Source organism: Schistocerca americana, chromosome X (genome assembly GCF_021461395.2).
Source record: "Schistocerca americana isolate TAMUIC-IGC-003095 chromosome X, iqSchAmer2.1, whole genome shotgun sequence".
Lineage (NCBI taxonomy): Eukaryota > Metazoa > Arthropoda > Insecta > Orthoptera > Acrididae > Schistocerca > Schistocerca americana.
The window spans coordinates 636,791,126-636,804,593 of record NC_060130.1 but is presented as its reverse complement, the minus strand read 5'-3'; positions in this window follow the sequence as shown (position 1 = coordinate 636,804,593).

The window sequence follows — 13,468 nt, the reverse complement described above, 5'->3', positions numbered from 1 at the left end:
TCTATGTAGTAATCATTGTGTATTTTCATGCAGTGCTTTTGTGCTAGGCTGTGGAAAGCAATGAATTGAATAGAAGCAGTTGTCAATATTTATACATACAAAAAGATCACATTGTGTTGTTATTATGATTGGCTTAATAATCTGCATTTGTGATTTTGTGGTTGTATTCAGTTTTTTGTTCTGCAGCAATCAGTTTTAGGTTTCTTGTGAAGTATTTAAAAGGAAACTATTATTAGGTTGTCAGTTGACATCAAACAAATCGTTAACTAACAGAAAGACTTACTGTTATTATTTTGAAGCTGAATGTATTCATTGAAAAGGTGCATTATGAAGGGTATCAGATCATTTATTGTAGTTTAAAAATAAATTCAAAGGGAGTGCTAGTTTGGAACAAAAATGGTACTACTTTCAATAAGATATAAAAATGTAAGTTTGCAAACTGAATGAAAGCAAAAAAACAATACCAGTTCTTTAGCCAGTGAAATTAAGTGAACTGTCTTTTAAGTTGGCAGTCTAGAGAAAATGTGTGGATGACAAAGATGTTAGTGACTTGTTAAGAAAAATGGTGTAAAATATATCAGGAGTTTTCAAAATTTATATAATTTCATCAACTTTTATAACTAGTTATAAAAGGTGAAAGTCACAGTTCAGTGGAGACTCAGACTAATTATTTCATTATATACTTTGCTTCTAAAATGTATATTTCATTTTTTGACAATGTGTTTTCAGCAGGTAACATTGGAACTGTTCTGTTTTCCAAATCCCTTCATCTTTAATAAGAAGCTATGACAGTGGAACAAATCCATAAAAAATAAGTTTTTTTTTTTTTTTAATTTTCCTTGCAAATGTTGATATCTCTGGTTTTAGTCTTTCATGTAGTCATTCAGTTTGCTGCCATAACTTTATAATGTTTACAGTAATTCAGTGACTTGCAAATATATAAGTTTTGGTACAATAATTCTGTATTATCCTAGACATGTTTATAACCTTTTTCACTTATAAATGGGACTGTGTGAATCTGGTAATGTTAAGTTCTCTCATTTAACTTCATTGGTAAGAGTGATGGCAAATGAAATTTATTGTGTGGAGTAACCCACGTCTTCAGGTATGAAAGTATAGTGTGGCTTTCACTAACCATATTATTCAGTGGAGCATTGGTGCAGAGTCAGTAGTTTATTTTATGAGGTATGCTTGTGTATGTGTGAGGGGGGGCATTCACTTGTGAGGGGGGTTACATGTGCACATGCACATCTGAAATTCTGTATGCACTTCCACTTGCAAAATGTATGATAGCAAGTGTTTTCAGTTACAAACCTCAGATAATGCACCTGTCAGTTGTTAGTACAGAGAGAGAGCAATAAGTAATGTAGAAACTTCTCCAAAGTTTGTACTATTACAAGCTACTATAATTATACTCTGGAAACATGGAAAAATAATTCAAACAGCAAACAGAACTAATTGGATATTGTTTTGGTTGTGCTCATTACCATTGTGAAGTAGTGTAAATCTTAGACATTACCTGTTGCTGGTCTTGTGTGTTGAAGCTATTGACAAAACTGAACTACTACTACTACTACTACTACTACTGCTGCTGCTGCTGCTGCTGCTTCTGATACTATTTTCATCATGAAATTTAAAATTTATTTTTAAAACAGTTGCTGTTTGTAATTGTCATTGAAGGCTATCCTTTCTTTCCTTACGAAGGTAGTGGTTAATATTTATCACTTTGTTATAATTTATGCTATTTGGATGTTGATGTGTGAGAGGAATCTATCATGTAAATGAATATGGTTATGTAAGTGTGAATATATCATGAAGTGTTACACTCATTCAGTGTACCATCATGCACTTTTGAAAACATAAGTGCATGAAAATATGAGGTGGATGTGTGTTGTGAATTATTAGTATGCTGTTATTTCCTATATATTGACACAAAAGTGTGTTGTTGAATCAAAGTGAGATCTTTTATGCACAAAAAAGGATAACAAAGTAAAACAGAAATGATCTTGTGTGATTTTTGTAAATATCTAGTCAGAATAAATGAATAAGCACAATATCAGGGTTGCTGGTACACACACACAAATAATTTTTGTTCACAGTCATCTGAAATTGTATTTGTAGCATTTTTATTGGATGTGAGTGTGTGTCCATGCCTGTTTTCACCTGTTATTTCCTGTTTTACAACTGTCATGAATACCTGACTAGGGCACTCTGTGATTTTTTGTAATACTGCCATATTTTTCCTATATTGTACAGTGTTGTACCGCAAAAGGCTTTAAAATAAAATAGTCTCTCATTTATTATTCATTATTGTGTTTTAATTGATCATTTTACATCCCAGCATTTTATACATATGCAATTTCTAAATGGAGCTATCTATAAAATACTGGAAAGGCATAAGATCACGTAGAACGGATTGATGTGTGGGCATAGAAGCACATAACAAGAAACACTATTCATACTAGCTGTCAAGCTCTTGCTCTTCTTTACTGATATAGACATTCACTTCCAACCATGCAGACATGGCCACAGCAAGAACTGATACTCAGTTATTGAAAACGGATTCCTGAGCTGATGGATGAGGGGAGTGGGATAGCGGAAAAGAGTCGTCTTTGGACATGATTTCGCGGCTGTACAACAAGGCAAAAAAAGTACAGAAGGTACAAGAGACATAGGAAGAGGGAGCACATCGTGCGCTCTTGCAGAACCCCTGGCCTAAACCTCTGTTATGTACAGGTATAGTTACAGAAGTGTTGTAAGTGAGTGACGTCTGTGGTGCTGCCTGTCCTCTGCTCCGACTTTCGACATTGGAATTCAATCATGTTTGAATCTTGTCACTGCAGCAAGTGTGACACCTATGAGTCTTCTCTGCAAAGCTCTGGAGTACACATCGACTGGTCTGAAATGCTAATCATTCGATTTAAAAAAGACTATTTTGTGAAAAAAATTGATACTTCCGCATCTTAGGGCTTGATATCTAGCTCATGAAGGACTGAATTTATTTTTGTTATTCCTTATACTTATTGTGCTGCACAAAACTAAGTAAATGACTGCATGAAATATTTAAGAGTTTGCAGAGGTAAAATCACACTGCACAGCCTTTGTGCAGAGTTCATTTGAGGCCATACATTATTCCATATGAACTTGAGCCAACATATCAAAATTGTATTTATAGTTGAGAGCAGAATATCATCTCTCTTCATTCTTGAGATATTGGTTGTTGTATCCATGGACGGTTTGCTTGTGGCTCACCTGAATCATTTCCTGTGCATCGGGAATCAATGGGTAGTAAAAATCGCTATGTTTCATGAACCATTCAAGATATAAAAAAGAGGTTTTTTGGCAATGACAGGATGGAAAAAGGAAGTATTTTGTCATACGATTAACACTTGAAATGTTTTATTCAAATGTTTTGCGTGGAGGGAAACCAAGACTCCATATAAATTACGCAATGAGTTTCTGTCCGAATTTTCATAGCCAAAGAGTGAGAAGTGGGCAAATGTGATACCAAAGTGACCGGTCTGAGGCCTAGAATTGCAAGAAAATGTTTGATTGCTTGATAATTACCAGTGTACTGAAGGAAAACTTAATTACTGATTTGAGGAACAATTGAAATATTTCAGAAATAGTTGTTGCTAGCTATGTAAATGAAATGTCAGAAAAAGTTCATATCTTCAAAGCCTTGCTATCTTGCCCTTAAAAAGATACATTGGTGTGCTATTTAACTGTCAATAAGGCTTCCTTCAAATTGAGTACCAAATTTAGGAATTTCGAGAACCCAAGATGCTAGAGAGGCAAATTAGGTGTCGGTATAATCATGCTTTCTGCATGAAACTTGAAAATAAAATAAATCTGTCAAATATTTTGTGAAATGATTTGTCTGAAAGAAATAAAATCAAAAAGAGAAACATTTTGTGATCTGAAGCTGTAGCGTGCTGTTGGTCACTTATGCACGAGCGCCGCTATGCTACGGACATGACCTGCCGAAAGCAACTCGTTCTTCCTTACTTACATCAGTTAGTTACTCTTCTGCACTTATCACATGTTCAGTTTTCTTGTTCATGTAAGAATCATTCATCTTTACTTATTGATGAGATAATTGAACATCTCTCTACTCATCTACATATATTTGAAGAATTTGTCGGGTGATCTATGTAGTTGACATAAATTATGAAAGTCTCCATGAAGATTCCTCCCTTTATAAGTTTCATGTACAGCACTCCTTTATCACCTTATTTTCCTAAGTAAAGCTAATTTTGTTGCCTTACTCTTGAGCTACAAAATTCTCAAATTTAGGATGGCTGTTTCTATAAAACAGCTGGTCAGTTCTTGTAGCCATCTTGTAGTAGGAGATTGTTGCTCACACACAGTACACCCTAGCGTATTTCCCAATGCTGCTGCCTGTTGCTGAAGTGTCCTGTATCCAGATGTTGCTTGCTGTTGGTCACTTCTGAAGCTTCCTTTGGACATGGCCTTAACCTGTTCCCACTGTCTCACCTTGCCTTTCCCTTTTCTCTTGTTCTTCCCCCCTTCCCATGTGATGTCGGCATTTCCCCCCCCCTCTCCCCCTCTCTCTCTCTCTCTCTCTCTCTCTCTCTCTCTCTCTCTCTCTCTCTCTCTCTCTCTCTCTCTGTACCTCCCTTCCCCCATTTCTCTCTCCCCTCTCTCTCCCTCCCTCTCCCCCTCTCTCTATCTCCCCACTCCCTCCCTCCCCCTCTCTACCTCCTCCCCCCTCTCCCCTCTCTACCTCCTCCCCCCTCTCTACCTCGCCCTCTCTACCTCCTCCCCTTTCTCCCTCGCCCTCTCTACCTCCTCCCCTTTCTCCCTCCTCCCCTCTACCTCCTCCACTCCCTCCTCCCCTCTATCCCCCACTCTCCCTCCTCCCCTATCTCCCCCCTCCCCCACTCTCCTTCCTCCCCTCCCTCCCCCACTCTCCCTCCTCCCCTCTACATCCTCCCCTCCCTCCCCCACTCTCCCTACCTCCCTCCCCCCACTCTCTCTCTCCTTCCCTCTCCCCCTCCTTCTTCCTCTCTCCCTCCCTCCCTCTCTCTCCCTCCCTCCCCCTCTCCCCCTCCCCCCCTCCCTCCCTCCCTCCCCCTCTCTCCCTCCCTCCCCCTCTCTCCCTCCCTCCCCCTCTCTCCCTCCCTCCCCCTCTCTCCCTCCCCCTCTCCCCCTCCCTCCCCCTCTACCCCTCCCTCCCCCTCTACCCCTCCCTCCCCCTCTACCCCTCCCTCCCTCTCTCCTTTCCTCCCCCATTTTCAACCCCCACTCTCCTACCCCTTTCACCCTCACCATCCTAATCTTTCTCTACTTATACATCGTCCTCTCCTTATACCTCCTCTCCTTTTTTCCCCGCAGTTCTTCCCCTTCGTCTCTTGTTGTACCCTCTGTACTTTTTTCATCTTGTTGTGTACCCATGAAATCATGTGTTGGAAGACCTGCCTCTTTACTGCTACTACCTCCTTGCGTCCTTCTGTATACCCTCTGCACCTCCATCGGCTCAGGCAACTGTATCAATAATTGAGTATGAATAATTAGTCTTTCTGTGGCCATAGGAGTGTGTGTATGTGTGTCTGTGTGGCTGTGTGTGCTATTGCTGGAAAAAGCTAGTACTCAAATACTGGTGTGAATGCTGTTTTCTGTTATGTGTTATTGTGCTCCATGCACTGATCTGCTATAGGCGAGTGGCTGCCTTTCCTTTATTTTACACGTACATGTTATTATATCTTTATTTTTTTTGAAGGGATATAGTTGTCCATTTGGAACTTGTTTAGTGATACTATTGAGTGTTGCACACTGAAACATCTTGAAAGGATATTTTAAGTTTTAATTAAAAGTACATCACTCGTCATGCGATCAATAAAAGACGAATTTTAAGAAATATTTATGGAACATATAACTTTTTGAATTACTTAATGCAACTTCTGAATAGTTCTCCATATGAGAAACACATTTTGACACATGTAGTTGCTTGTAAAATTTTTCACCATGTTTAAGATACGCAAGTACAAGCGTTCTGGCTGTCCTGTGGTTCTTGACAATAAGTTCTGTTCTGAATCCATTTCTGTCTTGGTTGACCAGTATCTACCATCCATTGTCCATAAATATATGTTCTCTTCACGCTGCTAATCACATCATAGATCATGTTACATCAGTACTGGCCACCCCAGTTCACTGAATACCACTGAGTGAGATGGCACTGGTTAAAAACTGGTCTCTCATTCAGGATGACATTTTTTTAAATCCTCATCCAACCACACAGGTTACATTTTCCTAAACTGCTGAAGGAGACAGCTGCTTTCTTTCCTGTTCTTACCCAATTTGCTCCATCCCTAATGACTGCACTGCTCATTTCCCACTGACAATCATCTGATGTATATTGATACACTATTACTTTACATTTATATTTTATGTGTAAATGGTCTTTTTTGAAATGTATGTCTGCAATTGAAAGGAATTCCATGTGTGTTGTTTTTATTTTCACCCCCCACAATTCTCATCACATTAGCACCATCAACAAATAGCAGATTTTTTACTTTAATTGGTGTTACCCTTGTCACATGCAGTATTTACCCCCTTGTGGCCTTCACCATATCCATGGTGTAAAAATTCCATGACTGTATTAATTACAATATCTGATCAAATGTATCCACCTATTAGTGGACATTAATGTATGGTGTATCCACCCTTAGCATTTATGGGGCTTTTAACTCTTGCTGGAGAAATTTTCAGTGATGTATCTGAATGTCTGTGGAGGAATGGCAGCTCATTCTTCCTCAAGAACCGAAACCAGAAAGGGCAGCAATTTATTTATTTAAGGCAGTCATCAAAACCAACCCTCCTGTGTGCCTAAAACAAGTTGTACTTTGTCTACTATTATATAGAGAATTTTCATTTTTTTCTTAAACCCTAATAATGCAATAAAACTTAATAACTGAATATACATAAAGGAAACATTAAGTAGTTAGGAAGAAAATAAGATGAAAGTAAGTAATGAAACAAAACTAAAACAGATAATTCCATTATGTTACTTCTTGGGTAAATTTCTCTAGCCAATTGTGGCTTGCAGCTGCCCTAGTACATTCATTCCATTGACATTTGTTATACGTGTATTTCTGTTTCTAATAGTTTAGCTGCTCTGAACTTGTTTAGTTCATTCCTGGATATATTGCTTGTGACTGTTCAGTATCTGAAATGTGTTAGTGTTCCATTTTGCCCTGGGGACTTCATGTCTGCTAGATTCCACTTGGAGAGGGCATGATAACATCACATGCTCAGGGGATCATAAATTACCAAAGTCACGCAATACTGGCAGTTGCCCTTATTCTGTGTATGTAATGAGGGTTGGTGGTAAGGGCTGTGGGGGATGATGTGATTCATTTGTAATACTTCTGCTGGGGATAATGTGGTTCATTTGTAGTCTCTGATGTCTGGAAGGAGGCTGTATATCCAACATCCTGTATTTCCACTGTTCCAATCCATCTGCCGTTCATCCAGTGTCAAGATATCACACTGTGATGACAGTGGTACATATTCCCAGGATGACAAGAAGAGCCTCTGCCAGTGTAGTGCTACATTCTCTCATCATCCTTAGGAGAAGCCCTCTCTCTGTACATCTTAGGGTGGCTCTATGTCACACCAGGCAGAGCCAGTGATCCCAAGCACTTGCTGCAAAGCTCACAATGGTAGTCAGTATTACAATGTGGCCAGTTTAATAGCCTTAGGGATCAGTTCGCAGTTCCGTCAATGGAAATTTTGTGCATGATTTTGGCAGCCTTTAAGCAAACCATATCTACATGAGCTGAGAAATTTGTTCTGTTATTGAGGGGAAACTCCTAAATACCAGCACACAGTGCTTCTCATTGGGCTGTTATCTGACCTAAAGTTTGGATTCTTGTTTAGCGAGAGTGTGCCCTTAAGCAGTATGTATATAGGCTGTATTTGCAGATATTGTTAATTTGTTGCTACTCCACCACCCCTGCGTTTTGATAGCTTGTGGTTCCTGTTTTCTTGAAGCTTGTGTCTGGAAACTCAGACCACCAAGATATCATCATCATAAGTTACACCTCTATTCACTTCATCAGTGCCATCTAGCAACTTGATTGTTAGGTCCGAAAATATTGGTTCATGTATCAAGCCTTGTGGACAGCCCATTGTAGCCTTTTTTATTACCTTATGCTGTCCCACAAACCATTTGACTGTATGAACATTACGATACAGTAGTACATGAAATTTGAATAAAGGCATTTTGAGATCTGAAGACTTCTGAGGTGACTGAATATCACTGGCCACCATAAAGTATCGAATTCCCCTGTGATGTTGAGTGTAATTGCAGCATAATATTTATGGTTTGCTCTGCCTACAATTTTAAGAGCCTGATTAATGGTGTCATCTATCAATTCACTTTTGCAAAAGCCAAACTGACGTGCCAAGACCCTCAAGTAGTGCTGAACCTTTGCTAATGTATTTATTAAGCATATAGGTCTTCATTTCTGCAGGACCTTTATCGAGGCGTTTCTGTGTGATAACTGCATGTGCAGATTTCCAAATCTCTGGTACCTTCGCCTGTCACAACACATCAGTCAACATAAGTGTTATGACTGGTGCTACTTTCTGTTTCACCTCTGAACGGATACCATCTGGGCATGGTGTTTTCTCACATTTACGTGTGGCTATCACCACTGCTACTTCTTCCTGAGCAGACAATAGTAGGGCAACATTGTTACTATATCAGAACTCATCTGCTCATGAAGCACTGATTGACACTAGTTTTCTGTATTTGCAGAATCATCTGGCTAAAGAGTGTTTAGTTAATATGTAGTGGCATTTCTCCAGCCATTTGTAATTGTTCCATTGGTCTTGCGAAAGGTGGGCAAGATGGTGGGAGCCTTTAATTTTGTCAGCTACAAGTTTATATGGCTGACCCCACAAGTCTTGTTTCAGTTATTCAGAAAGTGCTCCTTTTTAGTGTCTCCGATTTTGTCTCTGTATGTTTCAGATTTAGCCTTCTATCTTTTCTTTCCCTCCCTAGTGATCACAGGTAATTCTTCCTTGCATTATGGACTTTTCTGTGCAACTCATGTCAGTTCCCTACTCCACGGTGTCTTGGGAATAGCTCTGTATTGCCTCTTCGGGATGTAATTTGCCTGTGACTACTGCAGGAGCTCGGTAAGGGCATGCCTACAGAGATATGTATCTTCAAGTCTAGACTGAAAGAAGCTATTTTGACAATAAGTGCATTCCAATTTTCTCTTTTCAAATCCCAACCTTCTGATTGTCTCTTATCTCCAGTATTTCTAGAGTTTACACTTACTATCCCGATATTGAAGACTGTGGCATTATGGTCACTAGTAGCCATACGTTGTATCCCCCCCAGGATATAAACTTATTAGCTGATGCCCAATTTGCCAGGGTAATGTCTATACTGGTCTCTACATTGACACTGTTTGCAGATGTGCTAGGGTGCCCTCCTTTATTCACAGTCCGGTCCAGTTCTTGGATCAAGTCTTGCTGCATTGGTAGTAATTTTTGATGCTGAGGTGTTGAGCGAAGTTGCCGTTCTAACTCATTCCAAAGGTGTACCATTGGGTTCAGGTCAGGGCTCTGGGCAGGCCAGTCCGCTTCAGGAATGTTATTGTCCACAAACCATTTCCTCACAGATGCTACTTAATAATAGGTTGCATAGTTGTGTTGATACAGTCAGTCATCATTTTCAAACTGTTCCTCTATTATACGCAACATGCAATACAAGGGGACCATACTGTGACCACGAAAAACACCCTCATACCGTAACACCATCTTTGCCGTACTTCACTGTTGACAGGTAATGATCTCCAGGTACCTGTCAAACCCAAATCTCCATTGGATTGCCACAGAGTATAATGTTATTAGTCACTCCCAGTTACTCATTTCCAGTCATCAGTCTTATGTATAAGCTAAGACTGTAGTAGAAGATTGCCATGATATGTGTTGGAAGCTAGGGTACAATGCCAATAGCATAGTTTATTGCATCCACACCTGAATGAGAACTAGTTTAGTGTGTGGAACAATTTTAGTTTTTCATGACATTTTCCTCTACTTTTCTGCATCCAAACTATTGAGATATGTACATACTGTATTTGAATTGATAACAGACATGTAAGGGAAGAATATATGTATAGTGGCTGTATTTAGCCACATTATAATGTAATTTGTTGGTTCTCATTTGGTGTAGGTTACCTACATCGACTATTTAGTCAAACCAGGGTAGTGATGTGACTTGTAGAGGATGCAGTTTGTCATGCAACAGGTTGCTGAAGGAAAATCAGTTAAAACTGTCAACTTGGCATTTAAAATTTATTGGTCTACTCTTCAAGACTGACTGAAGAACAACACTACTTTGAAATCTGATAAGGGCACACCTTCAATTTTTAGTAAGGGACAGGAAGTAGAACTGCCTAAATGAATCATTGATCTAGCTAAGCTTCTTTATGAAATTACCATTACAGATTTGAGAAGTTTAGCATACGATTTGAGATGGTTGGCATATAATTTGGCAGATGAACTACAAATGAAACATATCTTCACTCAAGCTAGTAAAATGATGGGGAAATTTTGGATACTGGAATTTTGATGAAGAAATCGTGAAATTTCATTGTGTAAACCGTATGTGATCAGTATTAACAGAGTGACTGAGTAAAAAAATAGGTGGTATAACTCCTTTTCAAGGATGTAAATCCAGTTATGGATAAACATAAATTTGAACTGTCCAGAATATTCAATAGCAATGAGCCTCAAACACCCTGTAGAAGCATGAAAACATAAGATCTACAAAAAGTAAGTACTCATGTTTACATTGATAGTCTGCTTCCCCTCCCCAATCAACATTTCACAGAGCCTGATCACAATCAACATACATTGCAACATATTTTTCAAGAAATAGTACTGGAACCAAAAAAAATGCTAGTCAAAGAGTAAAATAGTGAGTCTATGTTTACAAAACAATGTAATATAATGACAGTAGTGCCATAGAAAGACAAAATAAAAAAAAATCAATATCATACAGAACTAAAAATGAGAAATTATGTAACAAAACGTTGATATATGTTTATTAATTGCAGGTGACATACTGGAAGACAATAATTATGGCTGTGCTGCAAATACCAGACAGACATATGAACACCAATATGTAATAATAAAGTATATATTTATTCTTCATGTTAATATTTCTGTACCATCTGTCACTGAACATTATGCCACAGTATTCAGCTAAGGACATTTCGTCCAAGACTGATTGAAGGACACAGTCTTCAGAGTTGTCTCTAATGTTCCTCAGCATTTTCTGTGGTAGTGCCCTCAACTTTGTAATTCAGATTGATCCTAAATTCAACTATTCTCAGCTCAGCCTTCTATTATTATATGATTCTGTTTATCAAGATCTTTCCCCAAGGAGCCTTGATTGTAGGAGTTCAGGACTCAGCTTAGAAATATGGGTGACTTCATAGTCGTTAACCAGAGGGTCCTGCAAAAACTCTGTCATCAGATCTCCCTGAGCATTTGGCATATCTTCATCAAGATTCTTCACAACAGTAAAATGTTTATTTATTAGTATTAGAAGCTGGTTGATTTTAGAGCATTTCCTTCTTTCATGACCTCCTCTGTATTTGAACTGAGGACAGTTTTCCTAATAATTTGGTGTAATACACCATAGTCAGTGTTTTGGAATTCGATTCATCACATTTCCATCAGTTTCAAACTAATTTTGTTTTATTATTTTTCAATGAGGGAGCCACCTTCCCACATCAAAAATGAAGCACACTGTGATAGGCCCCTACTGTCTACTCTTGATTCTGTGTTTTACAATTTTAGAGTACTTTTCAAAAAGTTCATCACCAGCAGCACCTTTGAAAGATGGAAAGCTCACTCACACCTTGGTACATTTTGTTTGTTACACACATTCTGTAGCCTCTTTACTTACTTCATCTGAAATAACAACATTTTGCGTTTATGGTAATGGAAAGTTCTGTTAGATCATAAGTAATTTAAAAGTAAAGGTTACATCTCATCAAATAGTAAAGGTATTGATTCACTGACAGACATAAACAAGACGGAAAACTTTTTTAGCTTTTTGACTAATCCTTTTTTGAGTTAGAGTACACACACACACACACACACACACACACACACACACACACACACACATATATGCACATTCACACATATCTATATGGCTTCATTGTGTCGACTGAATACAATGTGCTGGAAGTGCAGTTCTGTAGCTTGACTGGCCTTACGGGTTGCTAGGGTGATGTCGACAAGGGGAGGAATGAGGTGAGGAGCGGGAGAGAGAGTTGGGGGAAGGGTGTTTGATAGCTGGGAGGGAGGCAGCACATCCATAGAACAGCCCTGTGGAAGGGAGATCAGCAGTTACAGGGAATAGGAATGGAACACAACACTGGGACTGTTGAGTTCACGTAGTGAATGATGATGTGGAAGAGTGGATTGGGAGGGGATGACAGAGCTGAGGCAGAGTGGACTGAGGAAGAGGGTGTGAGTACAGGTGCAGCATGAGGGTAGTTAGGGTCATGGGGCAATGTGGGTGTGGGGTAGGGGGCTAGCCAGGAGGATTATGGGAGCGTAGGATATGTTGCAAGGACAGCTCTCATCTACGTCATTCAGAGAAGCTGGTGTTGGATAGGAAGAAGTCAAACAGTATGGCTTGTGAAGCATCCATTGACACCAAGCTTGATGTGCTCAGCAGCATGCTGTGCCAGTGGGTGCTCAGCTCTGTTCTTGGCCATTCATTTGAGTGGTCATGCCCACAAAATGCTGTACAGGTATTGCAGCAGAGCTTGTATTAGCCATGAATTCCTTCGCAGGTCATCCTGCCACTGATAGGCTATGATTACTCAAGTCTATAATTTGATTGGAGCAGGATGTGCCGCTTCGATGTATTGGACAGATCTCGCACCTGGGTCTTCCTCAGACAGGGCATCAACAGATGTTTGGCAAGTGACGTGACATGTGGCATGGCACTGACATGGTATGTGTATGACTTGATGCCAACACAAGTTATTTAGTGTTAGTAATATGGCACATTCTCTTATTCAGAAAATGCACACATACTGGCTTTACTCAATTTAATTAACATCAAGCAGCACAAGTCTAAAATATGACAGCTGAACTGTATTGGTAGCTGCCAAATCTGGATCAACATTTTATAATTACAGTCCAAAGTCATGTTAGCTGTTTGACATGCAGCTGGATTATTTTTATCAATTAATACTGGGAAGTGTTGGGGCAGCAGTGTGGAGAGGGTACGAAAAGGAAGTTCTTTCAGTAAATCACTGTTTGGAGATGCATTCCCACTCCTGGAACCTGTGTCTTTACAGGAAGAAGACTGCAAATTTTATCGTATTGTGGATGAAGAATTTTATCTTACAAAACACATAATGAGGCTATATCGTCACAGACAAGTAACTAATAAAAA